General features: G+C 46.2%; 1 protein-coding gene across 1 annotated transcript in view; it reads left to right on the forward strand.

Moving 5' to 3' along the window:
• The first annotated feature begins 715 nt into the window (after nt 1–715).
• The window catches only part of MRAP2 (melanocortin 2 receptor accessory protein 2), a 33053-nt gene continuing 20782 nt past the window's right edge, over nt 716–12986 (forward strand). The window contains exon 1 of the mRNA XM_006773465.2: nt 716–792. The gene's annotated coding sequence lies outside the window, so the exon portion shown is untranslated. The remainder of the gene's footprint in view (nt 793–12986) is intronic.

Below are 12986 nucleotides of genomic sequence, written 5' to 3' on the forward strand. Positions count from 1 at the left end.
ACAGCACTTGGCTGTTTCACACACTACATATTTTACTTATTCGTTATGTTTATTGCTGTCTCTCCCCTAGAATATACGCTCTAGGAGGCTGTATCCCGAGGGCCCAGATCTGTGTCTGGCATGGAATATGGACTCAGTAACTATTGACTGGAAGTGAGGAGTGAGCCATGTCTGCTAACTTGAATGTACTTCTGGCCCCCCTCCTACCCGGGGCCCTGTTTGGGGGACATTTGACACCTGCATGTCCCAGGAAGCAGGAGGAGAAGGAAAACTGAGGTAGTAATTTAAGTACCACATGATGGAGGGCCCTGCCCTTAACTGAACTTGCACCCAAAGCTAAGGATTTTTCATAGATCTTATTCATGCTGGCCCCGCCCTCTCGCTCACCTCCGTTACTCAAAGTTGGCCCGAGACCCACTGAGGAGCCAGGGTGGGTGGTAAAGAATATTCTCAGGCTTCGGTTCTTTCTAACCAGCAGGGTCTGGTTAGAGTCTAACCGTTAGACTGAGAGTGAGGGCGGCTTTAGCAGGAGAGGGCTCTGCATCGCTCACCTCTCCCTGGCCTCCGCATCCTGGGCGGGGAGGCGGCTCCTGCACCCTGCGCAGCCTCCGGTGGGTCGGGAGCGCGCGTCCCAAGCAATAGCTTGTCAAAAGTACGGCGGGATTCCCAGCCCCAGGCAGCCCACAGCCCGGGCTTCCAGAGGAGGAGGTGAAGGAAGAGGGGAGGAGGAAGCGGCCAGGCAGCGCTCACACACCTCCCAGCAGCTGCGCCAGCCGCCGGGCGCACCATCCGGTAAGCCAGGGAGGGAGGGGTGCCTGGGACGCGCAGCCCGGGGCTCAGAGTGGAGTGCTTGGGGCTCTGGCGAAGGCAGTCGGCTGGATGTGGTTTGGGGGTGGTTTTTAGTTTGGGATTTTGGGGGGAGGATGGGAGTGGGGAGCGGAGAACCAGGGTTTGAGGATGCCCAGGGGAAAGTGGGGCCTAAGTTTAAAACCTTCCCCACAGCCCGCTCCTGAGAATGTCCCGCCGGAGGGCGTAGGACAGGCTGCAAGCCGGGGCGCTCGCGGCTTGGGTGGGTTTTCTCCTCTTTGCTAAGAGCCGGGTCACACCTTCTCCGGAGGGTGAGCAAACTTTGCTCCCCGCCTGCCTGACACCGTCATGTCCTGACACCGAGACCCTCTGGGCGCAGGGTTCTCGCGGGTTCCAGGGAAACGCTGTGTGCTGGCCGGGCGCGCGCCCCTGCAGTGGGCAGGGTTCTCGGAATGAACCCTCCTTGACAGTGAATTCGCTTTGCTTGCACCGGAGAGCCTGCCCGCAGGCCACGTTACTGATTAGAGAGGGAAATTTCCGGGTCGTTTTCCTCCCTCTGCCATCCTTTCTGCGTAATTAATTACGGAACCCAGAGTCGCCCAGTGAGAAACTTGTTTTGAGGCTTTGAGGCTTCCACAGCAAAGGTAACACGAAAAATCCAACATTACCTGGGACTTAATCCGAAGGCAACATAAACTCCACAGGGTTCTGAAAGCAAAGGGAGCTGTGGGCAAGTGTCTGCTACTCCGGGGGCGAGAAGGGAACTCCCAGACGTACATGAATTCTTACAAGGAAAAGAAGTTTCCCAGCTGAATCCCCCAGTTCATAGTAGGGTCTGGAAACGAGGGCTGCGAGGCTCCTTAGGTCCATCCCATGGGGCGCATCCCGGAGAACTCGGGGAGGAAGGTGGCCCAGTCCTGCAAGGATGAGTTCCAGAAAGCAAGAGGCCACCATGAGCCCCTGGGGTGCCGGCGCACAAGAGAGTTTGTTCTGAGCAGCAAGGTCCTTCAGAGTTGATGGAAGATGAGGTGCTATTAACGGGTAACAGGAGAAAGAGTAGCTTCTGTCGATTTCTTTTCAAATTGGGAGGGCCAGCCCAAATCCCGCAGGTGGGCTGGATTGTTCAAGGCCCAAGTAGCAGACATTCTAGCGCGTGAAAGCGTCCACAGTAACCTTGGGGCAGCCTGCGAGATGAGAGCAGAGCCCGGAGACTTTTCAAAAGAGGGAAACGTGAAATCTTGGCAGCAATCCAAAGTCAGTCCTTAAAGAAGATAGCTCGAGACCACCTAGGAAAGAGTTTATGAAGACAGTTTATGCCAAACTAACTTCTTCCTCTTTTCCAGCAACTAGCTGGTCTGTAGCAAGGGACAGTCATGGCCATTGCTTTTCGCATGTGGGTCCTGACTCATTGGGGTAATGACATCCGTGTAGTGAGTCACACCAGCATTTGTAAAAACATGAAATCATTAGAAGGGAAGAGAAAACATCAGAGTGCATTGAATGTGCCCAAAGCTACTAGTTAGTATTGTTCTATGAACCGCTACCTTGTGTGATAATTCTTTTGTTATTATTATTTTTAACGGAAGGCCCGAGGGATAGGGACCAAGGGAGGGGGAAGGGAAGAAGGGAGGCCCAGCCTCACCACCCCTCCCTGTGTGTGTTTGACCTGCTGCCCTCTGCTTGGGTATGCATGCTTATCCTAGCTGCCCCATTCATCTTCCCAGGCTAGCCCCACTCTGCCCACGGGGGCGGGGGGCACCATCTTTTATCTTGCAAATGATATCATCAGCACATTCTGGAAAATGTAATCTTCTTCCTCCCCATTTCTCTAGGCCCCCAGATGTGGAGGTATTTTGCCAGTCAGAATTCATCTCTTATTCCTTTATTTTTAACCTGTTATTGTAAGGTTGTGGTAGCAGCTTAGTTAGGTTCTTTCTGATACATGGTAGGTAGGTAGGTTGGTTCCCTGGTCCCCTTTGGCCCTCAGAGCTGGGTGGCTGTTGTTATTTACATTTCAATGAGGTTCCCTAAGTAAGGGACCCATAAAGTCACTGACCCCCTCCCCCCTCATGGACAATCTCAAGTGTGTCCTGCTTTTGCAGAGGCATGTGACAAAGTCTTACACTGTCCCTAAGGATGAGGTTAGGGGAAGAGTGGACATACAGGAAGTCTGTGCTTCTCCCTGCACCTCTTAGCCACTACAAATCTAGGAGGGTACTCTAACGAGACTCAAAAAACTACGGAGTAATACTAGAATGTTGAGTTCACATTAGGATTGAAGGTCTAGTTCCACATTTAGGTTCAGAGCCAATGGGGGTTGAGGGGCTGGGTGAAAAGGGTGACAGGATTAAGAAGGAAAACAACAACACATTGACATGAACCACAGGGAGAGGTGGAAGAGGGCAAAGCAGGGCTAACTGGTGGCGGAAAGAGACTTGACTTTGGGTGGTGAGTGCACCTTGCAGGATGCAGGTGATGTGGGATAGAGTTCTATACTTGAAATCTGTATTTTTTTTTTAAAGATTTTTATTGCTTTCAGAGAGGAAGGGAGAGGGAGAGAGAGATAGAAACATTGATGACAAGAGAGAATCATTGATGGGCTGCCTCCTGCATACTCCCTACTGGGGATCGAGCCTGCAAACTGAGCATGTGCCCTGACCTGGAATCAAACTGTGACCTCCTGATTCATAGGTCAATGCTCTACCACTGAGCCACAATGACCAAGCGAAAGCTACATGGTTTTATTGACCAGTGTCACCCCAATAGATTTAATTAAAAATATTTTTAAGTAAAGGAAGAAGTAGGCCTGATGAGTAGCACCTCATGTGAAAGAGAAACCCTGGGTGTTTCAATGGCCCACCATGTTCTGAATGAACTACACATAGTGTGAAGTAGCTGCTCCGGAGCAGACAGGGGTTGCAGAGATAAGGGCAGGCCTTTTAATAGACATTTATATGGAGCTTATTATGTGCCAGGCACAGTTATGAGCATTTCACAATTTTATCTCAATCCCTGTAACAATCCCACAAGTACGGAATATGATTGGCACCACTCCCATTTTTCAGATGAGAAGGCTAGGCACAGAGAGATTAAGTAACTTGCATAAGATTACATAACTAGTAAATAGTAGAACTAGGATCAGAACATTACAACCTGAGCTCTTCACCACGGTCATCTACCCCCAACCTGTGGCATTTGGATCAAAGGAGCCCGGGCCCACTTTACTCAGTGACCATTCTGGGTGGCCCCTTTGTAGAGGACAGGACCAACCTCAGGGCATCCGGAGGAAGGTGTCCTGGATGATGAGGGTCTGACTACCAGGCCAGATGAGGAACAGGGAGCATTTAACTTTGCAGAAAGGAGCCTGGTCCGGTTACGAGGCCAGTCCTCAGGCACCCGAGGAAGAGGAAGTAGAAACAGATCAAAGCCCACGCTGGGTGATCTTCTGTCAGGACTGGGAAAGGATTCCAAACTGCGTGAGGATTTTATGTTGAGTTTGATGTTTCTGAATGCCCCTTTCAATACTCAAGTTCCTCAGTTTTAAGAGATATATGAGAAAAGTGAACTTCAAAAATAATTGGAAATTAACAGGCTATTCTAAACATTGGTGTTTATAAAAAAATAGGGTGCTAAATCAAAGTTCTGACTGAGACACTCAAGTTCAGTGAAATTTGAAAGTACCAGGCCACTAAGTAGAAATTTCAGTGTAAATATTTGAGAACTTTTTCATAACTCACAAACCATTGGTCATTTCAAGAATATGAGGATTGAGAGAGGACTTCCTCAAAGGGATCTTTTGTTCCTTCCTTTTTCCCAAACCTAATGTGTGTAGGGGCGGGGGGGGAACTATTGTGGGACCACTAGCTGAGCTGTACATGTGTCTCCTGCATTGGAGCTCACGAGGCGGCCTGGGCCGCAGGATCGCCTCCTTCCCCAGAGTTTGTGGGGATAAAGGATGCTGAAGATGTCCTGAGGACCATGTGGGGCCATGTGGGATACGGGGCTTGCCCTGGGCCCCTCTAAATTCAGCCCAAGAGCAAGGGCACCTCAGCAGCTAGAGTTCCCAGAAATCTAGAAGCTACGGTAGGAGTGAGCAGTCAGTTAAGTACAATGAATATCACTAAATCACCCATCGAGTGTGAAAACAGTTAACACAGTCTTGTCTACTTGCTCTGATCTCAGAGGGGTGAGCAGCTGCAGCAGTTGGGCATAAGGTGGAGATAGAGAACAGAGGTTAACTGTCCCCCAAGCCCTGCAGCGGACCAGTTGCGGCAGGACCTAGCTGGCGTTGGGCAGGATTTAGTGTTATAACGAGGTTGAAGTTTCTTTTATTTTCAGACTGCACATTTTAGTTCTTTGGGGACTTTGAAGTGGTTGCTTGAGCAGAAAAATCATGGTACTTGTGCAAGTGTTCATCTGAGGGCAGGGCGGATGAACCCAAGTATGCATTTTAAGGGGCAGTGGAAGAGAAAAATGAAATTGTTGGTTCAGTCCCACACATGTGCCAGCTCAGAGCATGGATTATACATGCTTCAGCTGAAAGAGTAAAGAGTAGCCCGGCTGGTGTTTCTCAGTGGTTGAGCCTGGATTTAGGAACCAGGAGGTCACGGTTCAATTCTCAGTCAGCGCACATGCCTGGGTTGCTGGTGTGGTCCCAGTGGGGGGCATACAGGAGGCAGCTGATCAATGATTCTCTGTCATCATTGATGTTTTTATCTTTTGTTACCTCTCCCTTCCTCTCTGAAATCAATAAAAAATATATTTAAAAAAAGAAATAGCAAAGAGTAGCAGTGTGTTTGCTTGATGTTACATGTACTTCAGACAGTGGAAGGTTTAGAGGTAGGGGCATTTAGAGCACAAGGGGTCAGGCTTCAGAAGACTGGCTCATCAGATAAAGCATAAATGCTTGAAAGAAAATACCCCATAAAATTACCAGGGTTCTCAAGTGGACATCAGTCTGTTGTTAAAGATTGAAAACTTTCATATTCACGATTATCATATTCCCAAAAGTCATAGCTTATCTTCAGACATTCCGATAGCAAGCAATCGGGAGAGAAGCTGTTTTTTTTTCGTAGTGAGTCCAGGCTTATGGGACACGTTCAAGATTTTCTTATTTTGGAGACCAGCTTTTAGACATTGGTCATGTTATTTTTGGCTTATTTCAGGGTGCAAAGTGATTTTTTCCCCTTGACTGAAGTATGAGAATTGCTTAGTCTTGTTGGACAGAGGGGAAAATGTGCACTTTCGCTTTTTCTTCCTTGCAAATGTGATTCTTCAGTCCATTATGATGAAGTAAAAAAAAAGCAGAAATTGAGAATGTATGAGATGCTAATGTTAGGGCTGTTAAAATCTGGCTTTAATTGTTGCTTGTATTTGTTTCCCCAAGATCTATGCAACCTTCGCCTGACTAGAGAACACCAGTAAATTTAATGACCCTTCAAGGGAAAATATAAGCTTCAAAAACCATTTTTTTGAAGCTTATATTGAAGCAAGCCCCGTATCCCACAAGGCGCCTCTGTATTCTGCGTGCATGGCCTTGCGAACAGCAAAACGCCCGCTGAAGGCAAGGGCAGGGCAGGCTGAGGGGCAGCTTCCTGTGGGTTGGCTCCGAAGTTGCCTGGTTGGAAAAGAAGAAAAATTAGGAGATGATGAGTGTGGATCAGTGGTTGTCAACATAACCTCTTTCTACTAACCTTTGTGTAGATTTCCCCAGAAAATGTAATTCTATCTGGAGTGGAGGTGGGGAAGAAATAAATAATTATAAGATGAAGATCTGGAAACGGTATCATGTAAACCTACATATTTTCCTCTCAGAACCTCTTTAAATTTCCCACTAAATTACCCCAGCAGGGGAGGAGAGTGCACCTGTGTTTCTGGGAGTCCGAAGCAGAGGCCAAGGCTCCCAGAAGCAAGTGTATGTTTATCTGGAATATTCATTTGATTTTTGCAGCTTGCTCTGTATCATAGCTGAACTGACTTAATAAAAAAATAATCCTCCAAGTCTTCTCTTAAAATTGATGCTCCAGGAGAACTTGCCAGATATTCTCGAGGTTCCGGGGTTTATTTGGCATCCTGAGTCCTAGGCCAGCAGACGGGGGACCTACTTTCTGCCTCTTGCTTGCTAAGGCCCCCTCTGGCTCCCTCCTGGCTGGACCCCTTCACGCAAGCCGAAGAGTCCCAGGGTGCCTGCAGCCGGACTGCTTTCACTGGGCCAAGCTCTGGTTATCTTGTAATCGGGGCTGTGGGTGGAGTAGGTGGAGAAGCTGTGAATCCCAGACCCAGGAGGATAAGATGATCATCAGAGAGTATAGCTTTCCTGCTGCTCTGTCTCCAGCTCTTAAACAAATCACTACTTTGACTTAAACTTCCTTTTCTGGGGAATAGAGATGGAAATACCCAATTTCTCTCCTCTTAGCTTGGTTGTAAAAGAATGATTCCGCTCTGGGCTGTAAAGAACAGAGTGTGCTGCTTGGAGACAGACACCTGAGCAGTAACTACGAAGTAGGCTTATTTACCAACTGAGCATTCAAGATCTCCCTGGCCTGAGTCTGATTGTTCCAGGTATTTCAAAAAACTACACTAATTAAAATGGAAAGGGTGGTTGTTTCCTCAGTACCATTAAAATGGTAATGCACCCAGTTGTGTAATATAGCAGCTATGCACATCCCTCTGAAGGTTCAGTGAGAGGCAAAGTCACATCCTTAGGCAGTCTGGTTTATATTCTCTCCTTATGAAAATGATTCCAGTAACCCGTGTGATGGGAATAAAATGCCCAAGTGGATCAGAGCATATTTTACACAGTCTAGGAAATAAAATTTAAGATCAGAAGAGTAGCTGGTGAATGTGGAATTCGGGCAAAGGAGTTATGTAATAGAACAGGGCTCTATTCAGCTACCCCATGGCATGCGTGCCAGGATGCTGTGCTGTCTCATATCCCAACGCAGATGTCCTGCTGCAGCCACAAAATGAGGCCATTCCCATGGTGGGGCTGGGGTCCCCACCACAGAAATGTCACAAGGTTAATTAACTCCTGGGTGCTCTTTCTGTCTGTGCTAGGGTGTGTGTGTCTGTTCTGGTGTGTGTGTGTGTGTGTGCACGTGCACACTCATTTTTCAGGGGTTATAGGCATCTTTTGGGTTTTTCTTTAATGTGCTAGTCCCGTTCCTGAGTTGGCAATCACTGGGAAAACTCAGCTGCTAATGTTTACTCCTTAACATGGAAATAAAGGTTGTCTAATTCCAAGGCAACAGCCTGATTGGTGTGTGTACCCATCATAACCCACCAAGGATATTGATGAAGAGCCTTTATTCACCCCTTAGAAGGCTGCATGTCCCAGGACAACATCTCACTAAATTGGGGAGATGGAGAGCATTGCTTGACCTGTGTCTTTAAGAAGCTGCATGCCCAGGAGTGCTGTGGGAACCTAGGTTGGAGGAGGAAAGACTGGATAGTCAGCAGAGGGATGAAAGTGTTGGGGCCATGCATGGGAGAAGGGGTGTTGTTAACATAGCCACGAAAGGTGTCTGGGGCCTGCTAATCATGTTCTTTCTTCCTGGATTTGAGATATATTTGTATCCCTCTCCTCCCCAGAAGTTGGCCTAAACTACCCCATGCACAAGTAGACTTCCTTTTCAGGTGTGGCTTTGAGGTGAGGTGGTAACTTTTCATTATTGCTGGCAAGGCTGCTTTTAGCTGCTCAGAAGAACAATTAATCTCTTATTGCTGCTCCGGGAAGCTTGGTTAGGATGTTTCCTCTTGAAGAAGTTATTTTTAATGATGCTGACATCATGGATCCAACATTATGAAAATGTGGGAGAAGCAGAGGCACAGAGGCCTCCTTCAAGTGCTGCATTTCCTGTTTGCTGTGTTCAGAGAGAGCACCTGCCTGCCTCTCAGCACCCCCAGGCACCAGTGAGCTGGTGCCAGACGACCTTTCCCTCACCGCCTGCTGTGAGCCAGATGTTCCTGGTGAGGATATCAGTCTCTGGGGCTACTACCCAGACAGGCTGGCAACTTCCGTATGGTGACACGGTGAGTGTATGTTTCTGCAAAGCTCAGAAAGGCAGCCTTGTTTTTGATAACGGATGCTATACAGAGTCTGTCCTGGCTAAGCCACCTGCTTGCTGTGTGTCATTGTGTTGTTGACCGCCTAAGCTGATCACTCGGAGACTTGGATGAAAAAAAAATAATGCCTCGTGGACTTTTGCAAGGGTGCGAGGTGACTGCTTTATAGGAGAGGCCAGAGGTCTGTCCTCCAAACCTTTGTCTCTGGGATTCAAGAACTGAGAGGGAAAAACGGTGGAAACAAAGCCCCCTGCTTTTATGCGAAGGCTGCCGAAACGGTGGCTGCTGGGGAGGGGTTGTCTAGCATTTCATTCCCTGAAGAACCTCTGATAACTGTTATTTGCCCAGAACCTTTGGCTCTGTTATTCACTCACTCCTGTCTCCAGGTATGTTTGTCAGCGCACAGATCAGCCTTTCCACTTTGAGGGTCTTTGCAGATGTGACTTTCATTACGTTCGGTCTCTCCCCATCCCTAAATGGTTCATTAGATAAGCAGGGGTGGTGTAAGGAGGAGAAAAAGGAGGATTTAAGGAACATTTTCTCTATGGTAGGTAAGTGGTTGATATTTCTTGGGTCTGTCTCTTTCACGGCTATTGTTTATGCTGGTCCTTGGTCAGCCCAATGAGGGGCTGTCAGTGTTTCTTTCTGTCCCAAGAGAGTGACAGGAAAACCACAGCTGTGGCCAGCAATGTGTGCAGGTGTGGAGAACAGGACAGCCAGGGGCCAGCAGCTGAGACAGAACGCAGAAAACACTATCCCGGCTTTATTTTCATTGTTTTATGCACTTTTGCTGTTTTTCTATTAACAGTCTTGACACTGGATGAAGCCTGGTGCTTCCCTCTGCTCAGCTTATTACATTGTCTGTAATACTGATTTCCAATAAAAATGATATGTTCAGGCCAGACTTCATCTTATTTCCCTTCTGTAAACAGATTATTACCATCTTTTTGATGGATGGAGCAGCATGAATTCCACGATGTACATGTTTCTCATGATAACTTTCAAGCAAACTAAACAAATGTCTTCTGAGTTATTTTTGTTGTAATTTTATTCATTTGTCCAGAACAGATAGATCAATTAACTACGTGGTGAATTTGGTAGAATTGGCTGACGGGGAGTGGCTGATGTCTGAAGAACAAGCCTTGCTTAGCTAATAATAATAATAATAGTCTCGGCTACTATTGATTGATCTTACCTGGACCCAGGCGAGTGACATTTTATGCAATATCACATTTAAACGTTAACAGCAATCCCATGACGTAGGTACTGATACCATCTTCGTTTTCCTGATGGGAAAACTGAAGCTCAGATCTTTTTTTTCTTTTTCATTGCTCTAGGTTGGCAAACTCTTTCTTTAGAAGAACAGAAAGTAAATATTTTAGCCTTTGGGCCACACTATCTCTGTGACAACTCCTCAGCTCTGCTATCGTAATACTACAGAAGCCTTAAAAAATGCAAAACCAAACAAAGGTGGCTGTGTTCCAAATAAAACTTTATTTCTGACACTGATATTTGGATTTCATGTACTTTTCTCATGTCACATAATATTACCATTCTTTTGATTTTTTTTTAACCATTAAAAATGTACACATCATTCTTTACTTGCAGTCAGTACAAGAGCCAGTGGTTGGCAAGATTTGCTGATCCCTGATGTAGATGATGAGCAGAGAAGGAAGAATGGGTTGGGATGTGGTGATAGGAAGGACACTCCTTCCAGAGGGAACAGCATGTGTGCAGGTACCAGAGAGCATGAAGTATTTGAGGAAATGCAGTCAATGCAAGTACAGTTTGATAGGGTGTGTGGCATGATTGGAGGAGACATCCAGGCCCAAGTTATGACCTTGTAGGACATTTTAATGATTTTGGACTTTATCCTTAGATCAGTGAGAAGGCATTAAAAGAATTAGGCAAAGGAATGAAAAGAGCAATTTAAAAAAAAAAAAAAGATCATTGGCTGATGTGTGGAGAAAGGATTACAGTGGGTTGGTAACAGTAGAAGCAAAAATCCAGCTGGGTAATCATGGTAGCTGTTAGTGAATGTAGCCAGACCGTATCCTGACAACAGCATCTTCGGGCAGCGAGGATGAGCAGGTTTGCAGAGGAGGAAAATGTGGCTGGGAGAGACGAGTGTCTTGCCTGGCCACATAGCAAATGGAAGTAGAGCAAAGATGAAGACCTTGGTCTTTCGGTGACTTTTTCCCTGTATGGTGTGAAATTCTTAACATTCTACAATTAAAATTACGTTTATCTTAATCTGCCATTTATCTCTGACCCTCCAACTGAAGAGCTAGCTACTACTTTCTGTCTCTCATAAAATTCTCATGAATGAGGATAGTGCCTCTTAGGTTTGAGTCATTAATTCTCATTTTCTGAGGAAATTAATTTTTTGTTGTTGAAGGGAATAACCCCTTGTTCAAATAAGAGAAAGGCCGAAGATGATACTGTGGGGATGGTTTTGTTATTTTTGTGCTGGCATTTGTCAGGGAGCTGAATACTTCTTTAAAGGCCAGCTTTTCTTAAAATTTGCATAGCTTTCTTTTCCAAGTGAGAATCGGCATGCTCTCTTCTACCTTTGGAGGAATAATTCGTCTGACTGGGCCTGCGTCGCACCAGTTCTGACACAGGCATATACATAACTCCGGCTCAGAACACTCCATCTTTTGAACAATATGATCAGCAGAAAGGATTTATTCAGGAAAAAAAAAAAGGCTTGCAAACCAGGCATGCAGACAGAGCAAGTCATGCGCAAGTTCTGGCCTATGCCAATATGAAAGGTATTTAAAGGAGGGAAAGGGAGTAAAGGGAATGGAAATTAGAACCATAGAGCTTTACTACAAACACAGAGTTCTCCCTTGTAGGGCTCTCACAATGCTTCCGTAAGCCCTAGCTCCTCACATAGAACCTCCCGACATGTTTGCTTAAAGTGCCAGTTATTCTTTATCACCCACAGTGGACAGTGTCTTGCACACAGCAGATGTTCAGTATTTAATACTGGCTCTGTTGACCTGTCACCTTTGGCAACCATGCTGCACAGTGCAACCTCTTCTCTCAAAAATGTCAGAATTTTCTAATCTGAAGTCTTCAGAAGGAAGACATTTGAGATATCCCCAAAACAGGACAAATTTTAGGAGGATCATCCATTGAGGATCTTCTCCCTTTATGCAACTTATGCTGTCCACTTCTCTTTTCTTCACCCCTTTTGACTAGACTTAGGTTGCATGTCTTTATTGTTGTATAGTAGATGCTCAGTAGAGAGATACTGAGTCAGTTCACTCCTGATACTGATTTTATTTATTCTCTGTAGCCTCTTTTTTCGTTGTTAATCCTCACCCGAGGATATTTTTCCATTGATCTTTTAGAGCAGTGGTTCTCACCCTTTCTAACTTCGCTACCCTTTAATACAGTTCCTCCTGTTGTGGTGACCCCCAATTTCATTGTTACAAATTGAACATAATTAAAGCATAGTAATTAATCACAAAACAATATGTAATTATATGTGTTTTCCGATGGTCTTAGGTCATCCCTGTGAAAGGGTCTTTCGACCCCCAAGGGGTCGCGACCCACAGTTTGAGAACCACTGTTTTAGAGAGAGTAGAAGAGAGACGGAAAGAGAGAGAAACATCTATGTGAGAGAAATACATCGATTGGTTGCCTTCTACACATGCCCTGACCAGGGCCCAGTCAGGGAGGAGCCTGCAACCAAGGTACATGCCCTTGACTGGAATCAAACTCAGGACCCTTTGGTCCACAGGCCTACACTAAATTCACTGAGCCAAACCGGCTGGGGCTCTATAAGTTCTTTACGTATTCACTCAAGTATAGGTGATGAGGCTGAAGTTGCAAGCTCAGAGGTATTTTTTTTTTAATTAATTAATCTTTATTGTTCAGATTATTACATGTGTTCCTCTTTTTTCTCCCCATAACTCCCCTCCACCCAGTTCCCACCCCACCCTCCTCCCTCACTCCCCATGCACTGTCCTCATCCACAGGTGCACGATTTTTGTCCAGTCTCTTCCCGCATCCCCCTCACCCCTTTCACCCCCAAGAATAGCCAGTCCACTTCCTTTCTATGCCCCTGATTCTATTATAATCACCAGTTCATTCTGTTCATCAGA

The sequence above is a fragment of the Myotis davidii genome, unplaced genomic scaffold (genome assembly GCF_000327345.1).
Source record: "Myotis davidii unplaced genomic scaffold, ASM32734v1 scaffold185, whole genome shotgun sequence".
Lineage (NCBI taxonomy): Eukaryota > Metazoa > Chordata > Mammalia > Chiroptera > Vespertilionidae > Myotis > Myotis davidii.